Genomic DNA, 19,343 nt, shown 5'->3' with positions numbered 1-19,343 from the left:
CATTATCCACGAGTAACATGGATTATATTTTATTTTGGAAAAAAATAGGGTTCCGTAAGATATTTGGATTTTTCGGACACAAACTGAAAAAAAATCTTATATTGTTGTAATATAAAATAAAGTCAACTTTTTGTGTGTGTTCGCTAACCGGCCGTGTCTTTGCACCGAATTAAACCAAACTTACATACATTGTTAAGAAGGTATTGAAGATGGTTTCCGAATAGTTTGGATACCTATTGGTGGATAGGGCTCGAGATATAGGTCGAAACGTGGACCCGGGTAACCTTCGGACGTGTATGTACAATACGGGTATCAAATGGAAGCTGTTGGTGAATGCTTTAGTTCAGAGTATTTTTTATGCCGCTCCGTGACTGGGGTCTCGAGATATAGGTCAAAACGTGGACCCGGGTAACCTTTGGTTGTGTATGTACAATATGGGTATCAAATGAAAGCTGTTGATAAGTGCTTTAATACAGGGTAATTTTTATACCTATTGATGACTAGGGTCTCGAAATATATGCCAAAACGTGGACCCACCGTGTCTTTGAACCGAATTAAACCAAACTTACACACATTCTTGAGTAAGTATTGAAAATGGGTTTCGTATAGTTTGGTTGTAATTCGGAACACTGGCAACGGGTACAGCGTTCTTTTGAACTAGCCATAATGTCGTTTACTTTTTTAACGCTTGGGGCGGAACTGAACTGTCAAATTGACAGTGTGAGTTACAATGTGTCAATACTTCTTTCTGATTTGGATGCCATAAGGAAAAAACGTAATTGCAACATATACAAATTTTTTGTGAATTTTTTTGGAGTGGATTTTGGAACAGTGAATAGTTTCTTACGAAATTTGAGAATTTAATGTGAAATCCGAATGAAATTATGTGTTCATGGAAAAAACAATTTTTTTGGTTTTTTTTTGAAAAATATAAATGGATAATGGTTAAAAAAGCTCCAAGGCTTAATAAAACATATAAATTGAAATGAAAAATTCATGGGTGATCAGGAAAAAGGACGATAGTTTCTTAGTTATTCATATGCGTTGATTTGAAATTTAAAAACAATCTTCTTTTTTCCTGATTTTCAATTTATATTTTATATTTACTCAAAAACAAATAGAAAAACAAAAAATATTGTTGATGCCAAAGCGCTTGAATAAAGAATAAAGAAATAAATAATATGAAAACCATATATTTTCTGTTCTAAACCATATCTATTCTATTTTAGTGTGCCCAGCGAAGGCGGCCGGGTTTGCTAGTAAACAATAAAATAAGGAAATAATTCATAAACGAAAACAATGTGTTTTGAAATTTTTTCATGTTTTTTTTTGGTAAACACCCTAGTACTAGCTCAGTACTCGTAAGAAGAAAAATAAAATTGGGGATAGGGTTTTGAAATTTTATAATTTTTTTTCGTTGTGCACCCTAGTGCTAGCTCAGTACTCATAACAAGCAAAACCTTGTATTGTGGAATTTCATTATTTTTCTCTTCGATAAACACCATAGTACTACTTCTGAAATTTTATAATTATTTTTTCGCTGGACCCCCTAGTACAGGCTCAGTACTTGTAAAAAAGAAAAAAGTGTGGTTTGAAATTTCATATATTTTTCCCTAGTACTAGCTCAATACTCATAATAAGGAAATAAATGTGTTTTAAAATTTCATAGTTTTTCATTTTGGTAAACACCCCTACTACTAGGTACTCAGTATCTGTATAAAGATTAAACAAATATGCAAGGGGCTTTGAAATTTATTTATTTCCTTTCAATGGGCACCCTAGTATTAGGTAAAAGTTTAAAAATGTGGATATGGTTTTGAAATTTCTTAACTTTTTGTTGCGCAGTATTCACAAATAGGAAATATTTTGTCTTATAAAAATAATAAAATTTATTCGATTCGAATTCGATGGGCGCCCTACTAAATTCTCATAAATAAATTCTCATACATTGAAATTCTCATAAAAAGAATTAACAAAAAAAAATGTGAATGAAGTTTTAAAATTTCATTTTTTTTTTCGATGGTCACCCTAAAACATACAATATTTACGTTCACATTATTAAGTTAATAAAAAAAATGCTATAATATTGTACCTTGTCCGCGCTCTTCGAACTGCCACTCAGTAAAGCAACTGTAAGTAAATGTGAGCTGCATACGTGCACCTGCATTTTTAATTCCAAACACCTGCATTTTTAGCGCCAACCACACCGTACACTACATAGGGTATAATAAATATCTGCTGTTATGTGGCTGTAACTGCATATTATGTATTTGTCGCGTATACGCCCCGACGTCCGAGTTGAAGTCGCTGATGAGAAACTGCAGAATTCTTTGCACGTCAAACGGTACTATGGCAAGCGGAAAATTGTTGTGCTCGCTTACTCGCCGCTCACCAACTCCTACCGCACCTCCTCAACCTTTGGTGAGGTGACAATGCAGCGGTATCCATTTCGTTCCTTTCACTCTAATTTTCAAGCATTCACGCGCAACTAACATAATCACCGTGGAGTGATAAACGTGCAACAGTGACCGCGAATAAGGAAACACTAACAGCAACCGGAAAAGCAGTGAAAATAAACCGAACAGAAAATCCGTAAAATAAAGGGAATGGTGTAACTTTTTTCCATCCACCAACAACTCTCCATATTAACGCACCAACATTCAGCCGTTTCCTGTCTGGCTGGACGTTTCTCTGTTGACCCGTACATTTACCGTAAAATTGTTGTTTGTTTTTCTTACTTTGCTGTTGTGTGAAAAAGTTTTAATGCTTTTTTGACTATATTTCGCCCCTCTCCACACTCTATAGTTGTTGTTATTGTTGGTTTGCGTTAATGCACGTGATTTTCATACTGAATAGAGAAACCTACAGCGCCGACTTTCGCCGTCCGCCATCATACTTCCACTAGTCAACTTTGGTCCTCACGGCGGCACTGTGGCGGTGTTGTTGGTGTAGGTTTGCTTGCATGTAAGAGGATGTATGTGTGCAGGTGAATTTTGTGCGGATACTACTGGCTTGCTTTTGTTTTTGTGCCTGCGTTACGAGTATATTTTTGGTCGAGGTGGTTTTGCACATCATTAAGGATATTAAAATGAGTGCAGGAAATTTAAAATTGTAATGACTGGAGTTTTTATTTTTAAGATTGCTCTTAAAGTTTACGTTTCTTAAATGCACAAACATTTTGTTTGCATTTACTTTACAAATAGACTTTTTATAAGTCGACACTCATGTGCGGCAGCAGTACGCAATATGGAACTAGAAAGTAGAATAGATTAAGAAGTAGAGTTTAGTGAAGTGAAGTTAGATTTTTAGTTACAGTGAGCCCAGCTGCTCATAAAAGTAAACTGTTTTTGTTTGTTGCTCGTTTTGTTCCGCTTAAAATCAGCGAGCTTTAATTATATGAAAATATGAAGTCGGGCAAGACTTTTATTATTATTGTTGTAGCTTTCAAACTACTCAGTGTATTAAAGCTTCTTAAAACCCTCTTTGCTCTGACACAAAAATGCCGATCAAGAGTGAACAGATGCTTCCAAATTCGAGTTTCCTTTAATATAAATAAATACAAGCTATATAATTGTGCTGGAAAAGAATAGGAATACATTAACCGATTACACTGTGTAATAAAAAAAAAATAAGAAATTATGTACTTTTTCCCAGATTTTTACAAGTTGTAGGCTTAGTGAAGTAGAAAAACCTGCATACTTCGAATTTAAATTGATTTGGAAAATCTGATTTTATAGACGAAAAACAGATCTTTCATGAGTTGAATCTTATATAAGTGATATAGCTTAGGTAGATTGGCTGATCTGAATAGATCTCACATATCCCACAAGGCTCCGTAGCGTTACCAGTATTCTCGGTGAGTTTTAATGAAAAGTTTAAACATTTATCAGTAATATCCTTCAGAGAGTTGAAAACTATACCGATCCCAGGTAGTTGTAACCAGTTCAGCATAGATCAGGACAGTGGCAAAAGAGATGTTCTAACATACCCCTTTCTTCTTCGCATAAGTTACACGCGTCGTTTGGACCAATGCCATTTTAGCTGCGTGATATAGAGTGAGACAATGTCCCTTCAGTACTCCAACCAATATTTTACATTCCTTCCTTGGGAGTGATAAAATGAAGTTGTTTGTTTTCGTGTTAAAACTTCGTAGCTTTATTTTGGGAATCCTATAGGAAGTCGAGGCGTCCCATAAAAAGTATCCTAGAATGTGATAGGCAAATTTTAATATCACAATCCGTTGATGGTAAGTGCGGTTTGAGCTGTATTTGCGAAAAAAAAAAAATCTCCCATTGATACCCCCAGACTTCAATGAGCACCAAAGAGTAACATGAGCGGAATCAATGGCTCATCAAGAGCAATGAAGTTTTTGATGATCAAATATAGCAGTAGCTTCATCTGCGTATATGATATTTTCCAACAAAAACAAGAATGATTTCTGTGGTATAAAATTAATTAAATTTCGACATTCCTGTTGTCATCAGCCTGATGATCCGTGTAAGGCTTAATGATCATATTCTTACACAAAATTCGCTGTATAATGGCTCCCGGTTGGCTATGAATGCCGCTTACTGACAAATTTTGATCCTCTTTACTACTTTGGCATACAACTGCTATAATTTTGGTTGCTGAATCGCTGCGAAAATGCATTGATATTTTTGTCACTTCTACCTAGAGCCTCAAGAGGCTCAAAATTTTTAATTGAATTTTTATACCAAACTCTGGTGGATGATTATAATGATGGAAAATGTCCAGCATTTCGCAAATTTTAAAATTTCCAAATATCCATGATTTTCATAATGAATTTGAATAATTTTCATACTATATATTATATTTCAAGTTCGAATTGCTAAAAAATTATTATTGAATGATGAGAAATATTTAAAGTAAAGTATATATATATTTAGTTATTTATTGAATTAAAAATTAGTCAACAGAAACAAATTTTATTGCAAACAAATAGATATTTTAACAAATAACACAAGAATATGATTTATCTGATTTAATAATCTATAGTACAAATTACCCTACAAACAAAACAAAAATTTTATGAAAAACAAGCCAAATTAGGGAACTAAAATATTAGAAATCAATAAAAATTCAATATAAAGTAATCAAATTTAAAAATCATTACTTTCTCTCCTTCTAGATTTGTTAAACTGCTTCCCAGTAAAACCGACTGCTTTATTTATTCATAATTCGCTGAAGTCGTTTACCTGGGTCTCCCTGTACTTTCGCCACTCCCTCATATTTAAGATAAGAGTCAAGATAATGGCCATGGTGTGGATATTCTTGTGTTCATTTCGCATGCAAATCATGTTCAACTGCTCTTAGTGAGGCAAATGCGGTTTGTTCGGTTCTTAGAAGATTTTGCAAAATCTGGTAATAGCATGCAAATCAGCGGGGATTCACAATTGCAGATGGAAATTAGCTGGAACATCGCTTCTCTCTTCGCTGTGCATTATTAATAAGTGCTATGTTTGTATTTTTTGTTTTGAGTTGAATAATTGATTAGTATTTGGCAGCTGTTTTGAGAAATATTTGAGCTGTCATATTAATTGTTTTTTGCGCTTAAGTTGTGGCTTTATTTTGTGCATAGAAATGAGTTGAATACACAAGCAAATTCACTTTACCTAGTTAATATTAAAGAATTTGTGTGGTAAATATAATCACTTAAGAAAACTAAGAAGAAAGAACAAAAAAAAGCTATTGCTTGGGGAACAAAAACAAAAACAAATTAACATGAACTTCTCGTCTTACTTTACATGCTCCCGATAGCAGCATACTTTCAATGAGCCTTCGTAATCGGATTAAAAAGTGGAGAGCAGGAAAAAATTGATTTCCCTTAGCAGTCTATTCTGCATTACGTGGGAAAAATATTGTATGAAGAAAACAAAAACGCTGAAAGATTAGGTAAAATGGTTGTCTTACGACACACCTAAGCCAAATAGAGGCCCTTGTGATCCGATCCTTGCTCCACTTGGTGATCTTCCAAATATCCTGAGGACTCTATAAATCTTATAATTCTAACTAATTTTATATATACACCATCCGCGATGCTGACCAGAAAAGCGATTCCGAGCAAATTCTACCTTCTTCTACAAAGAGCCATGCACCCGCAACTCTCTCTTCCTCTTCTGCATCTTGACAACCTCTGTAAAAGTCACAATGTAGTGCCCAAATTCTACTGGCATACCTTCCTTTAAGGCAGCACTCCTACTAATATTCTTAAGTCTTTCCTATTAGACTTAAGTATACTGTTAGTGCGACCCAAATTCCATCCTGGCCATGTCTGCCTTCTAATTCTACAGGTATGTAACTGTCTCCAGCGATAGTTGGAAATACCTATGGTGTTTTTATCTATTCGCAGCCTACATGTTGTGAACGAAAACTTTGTCGTGAGTAATTTAGAACGTAGTGCCCAGTCTAACTAATTTATCCGCCTTACAGTAACCCTGAATGTTACTGCAGCTCGCCATTCAGAGTAGAGTTATTTGATCGTATAAGGTCTGTCAAGGGTTAAATCCACCGAAGCTTAAAAGTGAGTGATAGCTGTAATGCAAGCCTGAGAAAACGCCCCTTGTTATTTATTTGACTCTCAATATTAGAGCCGCTTTAGGTAGGAAGAAGGGGCAGTCGGTCTCTAGGCCAACTCACTTAAACCGTTGCCGATCCATTGTAATACCACAGTAGCAGTTTATCTGCTACTCCTCGTTAAATCATTTTGTATTAAATGCAAACCCATTGATCTGGCCGACGCTTATATCATCAAGGTCGTCAGTATCATTTAAAAATAATGAGCCAAGGTACCTAACCTAGTGGCATGCCGAGCAGGACAGTGGCAAAGAAGCTTTGACAGACTCTTACCCCTTCACCTGTGATCAAAGCAACTAAGACAAAGACTTTTTTCTTAACCGACTAAGTTGCGCGCCTAGCTAATTTCTTTTTGTAGCGTTTCGTGTCAGGCTACCAACTCATCTCGTGTTGGCTGAAGTGGCAATGCTACTTGCACCACGCAGTTTGTAGTTTGAGAGGGGTATACTTACAATCTCCTTACCAAGAGAGAGGCGACCGGTCTGCCTTACAATTTTCTAGTATGTGACTATGCCCTGGCACCCGTATCAGATGGATGCGGAAATATCCCCATCAAGAAATTTAATCACCACTTGGCTATCAGAACAAATGCATACTTCTCTAAAGCTAGTCGCATTTTTGCCTAACTAAACAGCAGCATCATTAATGGCTAGCATTTTAACCTGAAAGACGCTGCAGTGATTAGGAAGACGATTCGGAACGCCTACTTTTGGCTTCGTACAATAGACGTCAAAGTCAACTTTATCGTCAAGCCTTGCACCATCCGTAGAGAACCGTCAGTAGTTTTTTCGACTAGTTATATGGTCAACCCACTCACTTCCAGCTGGAATCTTAGTAGTAATTACCCTACTAAAGTATGGTTCATACACACAATAGTTAAGAGGGTTGCTTGGACCCAGACCGAGGGTTATGGCAGAGGGTCCAACACTTAAATCGCGCCATTGATTAGTTGAAACAAACCGAGCAGCAGTGTTACCTGCATTCTGTTTACCAACTAAACCTAGGGGAGGTAAGAATAAACGAGTATTCAGGCGACATAGCTGAGGAGTGAAATTTCGTGAGATAAGTGGTGGCCGCCGCAGCCGAATGGGTTGGTGCGTGATTACCATTCGGAATTCTCAGAGAGAATGTTGGTTCGAATCTTGGTGAAACCAAAATTAATAATAACATTTTTCTAATATATATATATATATAGATATATAAGTGGTGGTGTGGTGATCAAAGAAGCGATTGCCACGTTTATTTGGATGTATGATAAATATGCTCTTTTTAATAATTGTTTTCTAATTTTTATGACACCATTACAGCCATTGGGGTAACCGGGTTTCTAGATTCGAAATTTAATTCCAACAACTTTCTAGCTCAGCCCACTTAATATATCAATGAGTAATCAGCGCTTAAAAGAGAACCAAAAAATGTACAACCTGTAAATATGCAATACCAAAGTAGCCTAAGGGAAGAGCTTTCAGAAAGTCACTCAGAGATCTAGAGCTTCATTTATATGCTTGAAACGGGTCGGACGTCTTAATCTGCTGTCAATTTAATTGAATTCCACAAACTTCCTTACCCAACCCACCCACCATCATGTGAGCGTGCAGCGCTTAAAAGAGAGTAATTTGAAACAGCAGGCTAACCGCCTGAAATTATATAATAACAAATCCTTCTTTATACTGCACAGTATACAAAACGAAACGTGCCGACTCACAGCTGCCGAGGATTTACCCACCGCTGGCATGTATTTTCTTATCTGCTTTGTACATAAGTATGTATGCGCATACTAAACTGTTTGTTTATAAACTCTTACGTCATTTGCCGAAGTAAAAACAGAACTAAACAATCAGGAACAACAATCAGCGGAGCAAAAACAATGAAAGTAGCAGCAGCAGCAGATCAAATAGCACTTACGACGGAAGCGAGGATTAATCACACTTGTTGGTTCACAATTAATACACTTGCACACATACATACACATACATATTACACGAGTATAGGATTGCACGTATATACAATCTGATGCACACAAAAGAGAAACAAAAAATGTTAAAACAAAAACCATCCCATAAATGTATTTAACGACTAAAGCTTTCACGACAACAAAAACAAAAACAATACGAATACATTAAAAAATAAAAAATAAAAAATTAAGCAGTATTAGTATTTTCACCGGGAACCAACGCCACAGCAACAGTTGCTTTGGGTAGTAAGGCGCTATAAAACGCGTTTGATCCCAAAGTTCAACAACACTACAAGCCATGAAATAGGAAAACATAAAATAAACCTGGGAAAAGCGTGAAGCGAAATATTTTCGGAGTCTACTTTGCGGTGCTTCTACTTATTGAGTGCAAAGTAATCGAGGTTGGATTTTGTGGAGTATAAAAGTAATGAAAAAATCAAAAGAAAACAAAACACTCTTTTAAATTCCTCTTCAAAGTTAATTTGGCACTTAAACAAGCGGCTGGTCCATCCCCAGTCTTCTTTACCTTTCCCAGCCCATTTCGCAGGCACAGGCCCAAAACCATTGTTGTGTAAAAATCGCAGCATAATTTTCGGCGACTTATGCACAGCCGTAGTGGTGGCATTGTGAAAAACAAGCGAAATGGAGCATATTGAATCGGTACCATTTATGCAAAAGTGTCTAACTAGTCGTAGAAGCCACGCGATGGGCGAGAGTTGGAGGTAGAAGGCGTCGCCATAGAACCATGAATGACTCGGTGGAGTTTCAGTCTAGACAGGCAATTGGGCTTTGAAGTGCCCGCTATTGTTGTTGTTATTGTTGCTTCGCCAATGAGTGCAAACGCAAATATGCAATTTTTATACGGTTTATTTAAATTTTTTTTTTTTTGGTTTTTTGATAATGTTGCATACAATATGGCGCAACGTCGTGCAGGGCAACAGTTATATAAAAAAAGTGGAGTAGAGAAAACGATAAAATTAATTTCACTGCACTGCTTTTTGGAGCGCAAAGAAAAGTGGGGACAAAAAGCGAAAGCACTTCCAACAAATTAATGATAAGTGAGCATGCAATGAAAATTGCCTACTTTTAGGTGTGCGCAGGTGCTTTTGATAATTGGAGAAATATTATTTTTTTATTTCACTTTTATTTATTACAGGATTTAGAATTCAAATAAATTAAGAGAAGTTAAGAAAAATTATGCGAGCCCATCTAAGCCAATTATGGATATTTTGGTTTTTTAATATTGTCATGAAATAAAAGTTCAACTATTTAGTTGCATATTAAAAGACTGCTGCGGTTAAATTTTCATATTCAAAGGAATGTGGAAATTCACTGAATTGGAAAATGAAACCATTCAACAATTATCGAGTGTAATTCATAGACTAGCATTTGAGGAAGAAGTGGTACTAGTATTGGACTAGTCCACATGTTTCAATATTATAAATAGGAATGCTTCAAATGTTAAATATGCGCGAAATGAGAGTTAAGGGAACCACTGTTCGGTGAACTAGTTGGGAAAGGACTAACCCATAAATTTTAATATTATAAATAGGAATGCCTTAAATGTTAAGTATGCGCGAAATGAGAATTAGGTGTATACAGATGCTGATGGAGCCGATGATCAACATAGAGAAGCTTAAAAATCGAATTTAAAAATACTTCAAAGATTGTCTGCGCTATCAATCTAAAGACAGGCTATCAATCTTAAATAATAGACAGAGTATTCTATATTAAATAAAACACAAAATATCGGTGAATAAGTGAATGTAATTTCGAACTTTATGAAATGTGCAATTTTTAAAAATAAATGCAACTTTTGAAGTAGTAATAAAAGGTTTTCGTAACTTTCATCTATAGTTTTTTTAATTATTTTTTCAACTCAGTCAAAACTGGTGATTTTCGGTCACAAATTGGGCTAGTTGTTTTTTTTTTGAGACTATTACGAACCAGTTCATTAACTCGTATAATGTTAAAGCAATGACTTATTGACTGATTTAACGGGAAGCAAAAAAAACTGACTAATTCGTTAACTTTTGAAGTAAAATCATAAATTTTGCGAAACATTTTAGTTCAAAATTAAATATCATATTATTCAAACATTAATTTGTCACACAAATGATATGTCGAATGTGTTCATAATTTACTTAAAGGTTTGACATTTACGAAATGGGACGCTATACGCTTGAACAAAATTGGGAAATATTGAAAACCTATTTCCAAAGTGGTGAGTCTTCTTCTTCTTTTCTGATTTTCACATCGGTGGCTACGTCAATAACCAAAATAGTCGGATTTGGGGCTCAGAAAATCCACACGTTACTGTAGAGAAGCAAATGCATCCACAACGAGTCACTGTTTGGTTGCGGTTTTTGGTCTGGCGGCATCATCGGGCCATTTTTTTTTTCGAAATGGCGAGCGTTACCGTGACATGCTCAACGAGTTGTTTCCAAAAATTGAAGAGGATGACATGGACGACATTTGGTTTCAACAGGACGGTGCAACTTGTCACACTGCCAAAGCTACACTCGAACTTTTGGCTACCGTTTATCGGCTAATAATCAGCCGAAATTCCATTATCAATTGGCAGCCTTGGAGCTGTGACTTAAGCCCGTTGGACTATTTTTTGTGGGGAGCTGTTAAGGACAAATGCTATGCGAACCATCCAGAGACGATTGATGCTTTAACACCAGAAATCGAAGTTGCCATTCATGAAATTGGAGCCCAAACAATCGAAAATGTGCTTAAAAATTGGATCGAATGGTAAAGCCAGTCGTGACAGTCATTTGAACGATATTATCTTTTATTCATAAATCACAATGTTCAATCTTTAAAATAAAAAAGGTTTGAAAAAATATTAATTAGTTTTCTTTATAGCCGATTCAAAAATCAAATTTTACATGGCCCACACTATATAACTTAATCAGGAAGCAGAAAAACTGACTAGTTCGTTAATTTTTAAATTAAAATCGTAAGTTTGGCGAACATTTTTTATTCATAATTTAATATTTTTGAAACAATAATTTGTTAATTTTCATTCATTTGTCAATTTTCATTAATTTGTCAATTTTTATTAATTGTTCAACTAGACCAAAACTAGTCATTTTGGGTTACAAATTGGACTAGTCCTTTTTTGACTGATTTACTTTGGATGCGAAAACTGACTAATTCTTTAAATTTTAAAAATAAAATCATACATTTTTGACAACTTTTTTATTCATAATTAAATATTTTTGAAACATTAATTTGTCCATTTACATAACTTTTTTCAAGCAATCCAAAACTGGTGAATTTGGGTCATAAATCGGACTACTTTTTTGATGGACTATAATGAACCAGCTCAGTAATTGGTATAATGTGGATGTAGAGGTTGAGAGGCTTGGTAACTACATAATCCTATGGCAAAAGCTGACTAGGAGGAAAATAAAGTTTCAGGCATTGACAGATGGTACAAGACGAGCAACTTCAGTTGAAAGGCAAACTGACAGTAAGCTAACTCAGAACTAGTAGATTTCACTTAATAGAATTATAATATAAAGTTATTACTCTTTAACCAGTTATTCAGTTTTCCCAAAACTTTTCTTATTTTTATTGGGATGTGGTATACTGTGCAAAATCCTTCAAATTTTCAACTACAGTAAAAGTTTAAGTGTTTGGCATAAAAAATTGATTATTTCTGATTGCTTCACTTCGAAGTTGCCATGCAACAATTAAAACATATATACGCACGTACATATAATATTTAAAGCCAACAAACTCAATATATAAAGTTACAGAAGGAATATTTCGTGCTAGTAAAGGTATCGAACTACCCAAATCAAAAGCCTCCTTTGCATCGCACTTAAGTAGAAACGAAAAGCGGAAATTGTTGTTGGTTAGACAGCAATTTGCTAAATGTTTGGTGCAACCTGGAAATTATACATACATACATAAAACTAGGTGCGAATGAAGTGGGTATAAAAGAAAATGGCTATAGAGAAAATCCAAATCTAACAGTATTTTAGTTGCAGCAAATTTCCCATGTATTGCATACTGTATATGTGTATGTGTGAAGTGGGAAGTAAGAAGCATTTTCACAGCACGATGTTTGCTCTCGGTGAGTGTGTACGAAAGCAACTTAATCTAAATTCCTGATAGGCAAGAAATAGTTTACTATTTAAATATTATATTATATTTCGTTTGCACAGAGTTTTATCTTGAACGAAGCAAACTCGAAATATTTATTAGTTTTTAACGAAGCACGTCTGTATGTGTAAGAAATTTTTATTTTAAAGCAGATACGAAATTGATTTGCTTATTTGAATTGCTATGAGACTGCAAAAAACTGTAGCTTACGGCTAAATTACTTTTCTTTCATGAAAGTTCAGATTTAAAATGTGAATGCTTTCTTTGTTTATATGTAAAAATTGTGAGGATCTTAAGTTAAAATTAGTTAATTCCTTTGAAGTTGAAGTTCCAGGAGATTGGCGAGCTTGCCCGATTTTCTTAATCTTAATATGAAAATTCGTTTATAAATTTTTATGCAGTAGAGTGGGCAGTAGCGGTGCCCATCAGCTACTTCGCTGCCATGCATGGGCTCAAAGCGAGTTGAATATGCACAGGCACTCGTATGAGCAATACAAATACGGGAAAATTTTAAATAGCTAAGTAACGCAATTAAGAAAACTTTGTTAACTCAACCATTAGGCACTTTACTTGGAAACATTTTTTTTATTTTTTTAAATTTTTGTTTAAATCAAAATTGGTTGCATCCATTTTAAATATGTTGGTATAGTAGATATGAAAATATATAAAATTTTCACTTTCACTCCATTAAAAACTCCAGTAAACATGAAATTTTTTAATATAAATATTTTCGCTACGCGTGGTTTCATTAGTTCTAATGCCAGTTATGCTATTAATGGACCATTTACTTCTACAGTATCGAGTTCAAGAGCAAAGTAATGGTTCTGACAATGCCGTTCTTCTAATGCGGCCGTCAAAGATGGGAAGACCAATCGTTGAAAATATTGAGCAAATCACAGAAATCATAAAATCAACTCGACGCTATTCCATTGCACATGAACTAAAATAAACAAGAAAAAAAAAATAAATAATTGGCGCGTACACTTCTGCTAAGTGTTAGGCCGAGCTCATGCACGGAAACTCGAACCTACGCACAAGAAAATCCTTTGGAATATTTTGCAGCGGCTTGTTTCAAGAGCCGCAAAATAATTTTTTGAATTAAATAGAAGCCGGGAACTGAGGGTGAAATTACCACAAAAAAAAAAATTCCAAAAATGTTTAACAAAAAATATAATATTTTTTCAAATCACCTTGTTTTAAAAGTATATATTATATTATTTACAAAAATAAAAATATATCCAAAATCCTTTTTCCCGAATCCTATTTCACGAAATCTTTTTTCCCGACAGCCGGTTTCCCGTCAAATATTTTTTTTCTTTGTTTAGACATTTTTACATCATATCATTCTTCATTGTTGTCATGGTAACCATATAACAAACCATCAGTTTTGTTTATAAACTTGTAATTTGACACTTCGAAAATATTTTTTCAAAATTTGTGTTTTAGTTCTAAAATATTGTCTGTAACAAATTAATCATTGACAGTTACGTGTATTTAAAATCGAGGGAAAGAAATGGAAAAACATAATGGGACTGTAATCGACTGTAGCTTCCAGATATCCAGTTTGGACATGGAACCAGTATAGGTCTGCACGAGATGGGCACCATATGACAAATAACGCAAGTGAAGGATGGCACAATCGTTTTCGTCTACTTGTGGGAAAGCATCATCCAGACTTATATTCAGCTTTAAAAGAATTCCAAAAAGAACCAGTGAATGTTGAAATTTTGATAGCTGAACTTAGTTTGGGGCGATCTATAAAAGGGGCACAAAAAAAAAAATGAATAGAAGTTTAAAATCGTTTTACAATATGAAGAATACAAAAATTCTGGCACTGTTTCCTCATATCTAACGTTATTGGCACACAATATTGCTTTTTGATGGACTCAATTTTGATACCACGATTTACATGCATTAATCAAATTCCTTTTACTATTTATTATTATTTTTTAACTGTCGAGGCTCATTTTCGAGAAAAATGTCTATCGGGATAAAGATTGCCGGGACACGAGTGGTCGGGAAATAGGATTCGGGAAAAGAGACGGTAATCAAAAAACCGTTTTTAAAAGGTACATATTATGATAAGAATGTAAAAAAACTACTAATATATATTATTTGTTTCTCAAATAAAAGGGATATTAATGCTAAAAAATAAAACAAAATTCCAAAAATGTTTCATAAAATATATAATTTTATCCTCAAGTAACTCAAATGTTATGCTAAAAAAAAACAAATTGTAAAATGAACCGAGGATTTTACACTTCAAAAAACTCTATACCATAATATTCAATACGAATAAATCTTAAAATTACTAATTTTTTTCCAAAATGGCTTACTTCTTACTAGTAACTGTTTACTTCTTCTTGTACTCAAGCTTACAAATAAACCAATTTTTGGAACATTTAACGATAATGCGCAAAATACTATGTAGAATCACTTGACATGGATACAGCATCATACAGCTCATACAGCAACTGTAACTTAAAGCATCAGAATAACTTGTGGGAGAGGAATTACTTACCAAAAAGAAAGAAAAAAACATAAGACAAATAAGCAAATAAGACGTGATTGTATGTAGAGCAAAATTATGGAATTGTGTTTCAATTCATCATCACAGCTCAGGGTGAGCCTCAGCTTCATCCCCAATCCTCTTCCAATCTGCACGGTTCACAGCAATAAGCCTATGGCTTAGTCAAGCCAGGTTAACCTTGCACGTCCTCGGGCCCGGGGCGTTAGAGAGTTCGTTGTTAAAAATAATTTTCGAGAGCGGCTCTCCTCCATGTGTATTGTGCGTCCTAACCATCGAAGCCTTTGTGATGTAATGTGTTTAACGACATCTTCTCTCCGGCATAAGTTCAGCAACTCATCGTTGTAGCGCATTCGATACGCGCCATTGTTGCAGCGTATGGAGCCAAACACCCTTCGGAGCACTTTTCGCTCGAACACTCTAAATCTTCTTTCGTCTTTGCTTGTCAGTGACCAGCACTCGCAGTCGTACTACAGCACCGGCAGTATTATTGACTGACAAAGGCACAGTTTACATTCACGTGCTAGCAGTTTAGACTTCAGCAATTTTGTGTGGGCGTATATTGCTTTGTTTGCTGTCAATATTCCGTGTTGTACTGCGTCGTGACTACTGTTGTAATTTTTTATTAACGCTCTCAAATTTTTTAAGCGTTGAACTCCCTCAAAGGTAAATCTCCCAATATCGATATTTTCACGGTTTCGCCTCTCTTCGCTGTGCGAGATCTTTGAATTAAAAAAAATTAGGAAATTTAAAAATTATTATTTTTTTTAAATCCATACTCCCTTTAATAATGCCTGCACAAGTTTAAGATTTCGCGAATTAGATCACCATTTAATTCTTATTCAATGGAATACGTACTGGAAATTTTAGGGCAACCAGTCTCGAGCGTTTAAAAACAAATTTATTTAGCGATCCTCATTCGACAATACCGACATTGTCTGCAAGTAACCTGATGCTGAGAAGTTCTCACTGCAGCCGACACTAACATATTTTAGATGCTACTAGGTGGATTGTTTTTTAGCTTCGGTGCTCTCCAGCGAACTGACTGGCTTGGGAGACACTATCAGTAGCTATGCTACCGCTGTTTTCAAGATTTTTACAGTTACTAAGCCTCCTCATCGCGGCAAGATAACGTTCCTTGAGGAGGACCTATGCTCCAGTTAAGATGGGCGTATCTTCATCAAGGAATAAATAATAGTAAATTCTTATTACACGAGTATTTGACTCGTATTTCTGTTATAATAGTTTTAGTGCCCCTTTGTTTCTCCTTGGAACTTGGAACAGAATTTATATACATTTTTTCTCTTCTAAGAAGAATAATTTTTAAGAATTTTTCTTTGGGCATGAGGTGACCCCGCAATGCGTTACTCTGTAATACCGCTCTAAAATTTCAACAGACTTCCCCGACCCGTTCAATGCTTCCCTTTTTTTTATATGTATGTACCTATATGCTTTTTCATCAACAATCGGCCATAAAAAAAATTTTTTTTAACATTAAGAAAATAAAGAAAAGAGATTTATTCTTTATTTTTGATATTAAATATTTATTTTTTTAATACGAAAAATTTTTTTTTCGTTTAACCAAAGATGAATATAGCAGCTGAGTTGCGGTTAAAGAAAAAACTTGGGTAAATGTGCGTGTATTGACCTAAAAATGGTCAAATTATAACAAATCGATTTAAGTGATAAATTTCTACGCCAAGTTGCCTTTGTTTACAAAAATTTTGCATGATGGATATCCAATTACAAGAGGCCCATGATACTTAACTAGCTTTCTCAGCCGCTTCCTAAATTGAACACAGAGTCAGTGGCACTAAAAATTGTTAGAATTGCATGAAGTAATTAATATCATACCAATGGGAAAAGATTAATATGTAGTTCTGACACAATCGCATAACCCGCCCTTGGGAATTTGATAAAATTTTTCCTGACAGCTCCAATGAAATACAAATATATTCTATCCAACAACAAACAATAGAAGTATAATCTAGGTGTTCGCCATAAATAATTTTAATAGCTAATATATACTGCTAATCGCCATAGTATTAAAGTAAACTTCGCCTAACCTCGGCATATAAGGGGATCCTTGCGTGTTTGCCATAAATAAATTGTGACTATTGAAATTTGAACTTCAAATGCCATAACACGCAGGCAGTCGACCAAGTAAAATTAAAAACTATACAAACATTTATAAGTACATAAAGGTATACACATATACATACATACCTATATTTATGACATTCAAACGCACAAGGTAACCGCACAGTTGAAAAGCGCGTGTACTCAGTTCTACTTTACGATGTACAATTTTTATATGAAGTTAATATTTGCCGTGTTTAGCCGTCTACACTTTTTACTCTCTTCATTAAATATTTCACGGCACCGGCTTTTTTATGCCCCAACGCTCGCAGTACCACAAAACTTATGCCACTCTAGGCGGTTTTCTTTTACTTTTTGCGGTTTTTCTCTGACTTCATGCAACAGGCTAGCGCGCCTTAAAGGACGCATAGCACTACTACTCGTTGCCTTTGACAGGATTTTTATATGTGTTTGTGTATGCATGTATGTACGTACGTAGGTATGTATGTATGCATGTTGCTCAGCCGCTTCACTTGATTTGAATGGAGTTGACGTGGCGCGTCTAAATGACTGCTCCTTGCGTTTGTCTGGGGCTAACTGCCTATTTTCCGCCTGCCACTGCACGTAATTGGCGCCGACTATAATTTTTGATAATTCAATTAAGATAACTTTCTGATTCAGCTGCACTTAAGTCAAGTCAAGTCAAGTCAAGTCAATTCTGCTGTGCGTTTGCTCACTTTAATACCAAGCAACTCCTATTTTGACGCACGTTTCAAAAATCTCGGTATATCTTCTTTCACTGTTTTTGTTTGGTTCCATGTACTTTAGTTTTACGTTCTCGTCAACGTTTGGACATTTTTGATTCTATTAAGCAGATTCAACCATTTCATCTTCATTTTCCAACCGACAGCATGAATGCGGAAGCTTTAGCCCCACTCTGTCCACATTTTGTGTATTAAGTCGAAAGTAGTCGTGTTGTGCGTGTGTATGTTTGTGGTAATTGTTTCTGTTTAGGTTAAAGAAAATGCCAAATTTCCTCTAAAAAAGTTTGGCAAATAAAATTTTATTTTTATCGAGTTGATAATAATGCGAGCGCGTTAGGTGGTCCCAAGCAAATATTATTCCACTCTTAACTTTTATTAGTTTAGAAAAGTTAAATTTCTTGTTGTTTGTTGGTATTCTTGATTGTTCGTCGTTACTTAGAATTAATTAACTGATAATAATTGTGTGGGTGTGTGCGAATTTTTGTTGTTGTTTTGTTAAGAAAAAGTTCTCACGACACAGCTGCGAATGTTTAGAAAAAACGGGGTAAAAGTAGGTAGAAGGAGGAGGAATATATTTAATTTTTTGCTTATTATGTATCTTACTTTTTCTTTTTTTTCTTTAGCTCCAATTGGGGTATAGGCCGTATCACTAAGCTAGAACAGGCAGGCTAGTCACTTCACCTATCTGGAAGTACTTTTGTTAACGTATCGACAAATTTACTGAATTCGATAAACAAATCAAATAATTCGACGATGACCTTTGATTTTTTGTTTAGATTAGTATGAAATACAACAACAAAAACAGCAACGCGACAAAGCTTTGATTACTTATTTATATTTAATTAAATTTTTTTTTATAAAAATGTAATTCATACTACAACAAAAAAAGGTCAAAGTTTAAAACTTTGTACAAATTAAAAAAATAATATTGTAAAGAAATTTTCATCGATATTGCAAACTTTTTAAAGAGAATTTTTGGAAAATTTCCCAGTGTGCAATTTTATAACATAGGACTAAACTTAAACTTTTTTTTAAATACTTTTAATCACTGTGATATTATTATGGATATCAAATGCAAGAGGATATTATTTTTTCCTTGTTCACTCCTCTCGGGAGTACAGGGTCTCGACAAAGCTCAGTGTTGCTTTGGTTTCGTTCATCTGTCAGGGTAGGCCGCCGCTGTCGTTGCTTAGGAACAATGCCTTCTTACTGCTTGAAGTGCCATCTGTGTTTCACATTTTTCTGCCAGAAGGATCGCACAGATGGTTGAATTCTACGCTAAATTTGGTGTGTCTGCGCTATTACC

The sequence above is a fragment of the Anastrepha obliqua genome, chromosome 3 (assembly GCF_027943255.1).
Source record: "Anastrepha obliqua isolate idAnaObli1 chromosome 3, idAnaObli1_1.0, whole genome shotgun sequence".
Lineage (NCBI taxonomy): Eukaryota > Metazoa > Arthropoda > Insecta > Diptera > Tephritidae > Anastrepha > Anastrepha obliqua.
This window is presented reverse-complemented; position numbering follows the sequence as displayed.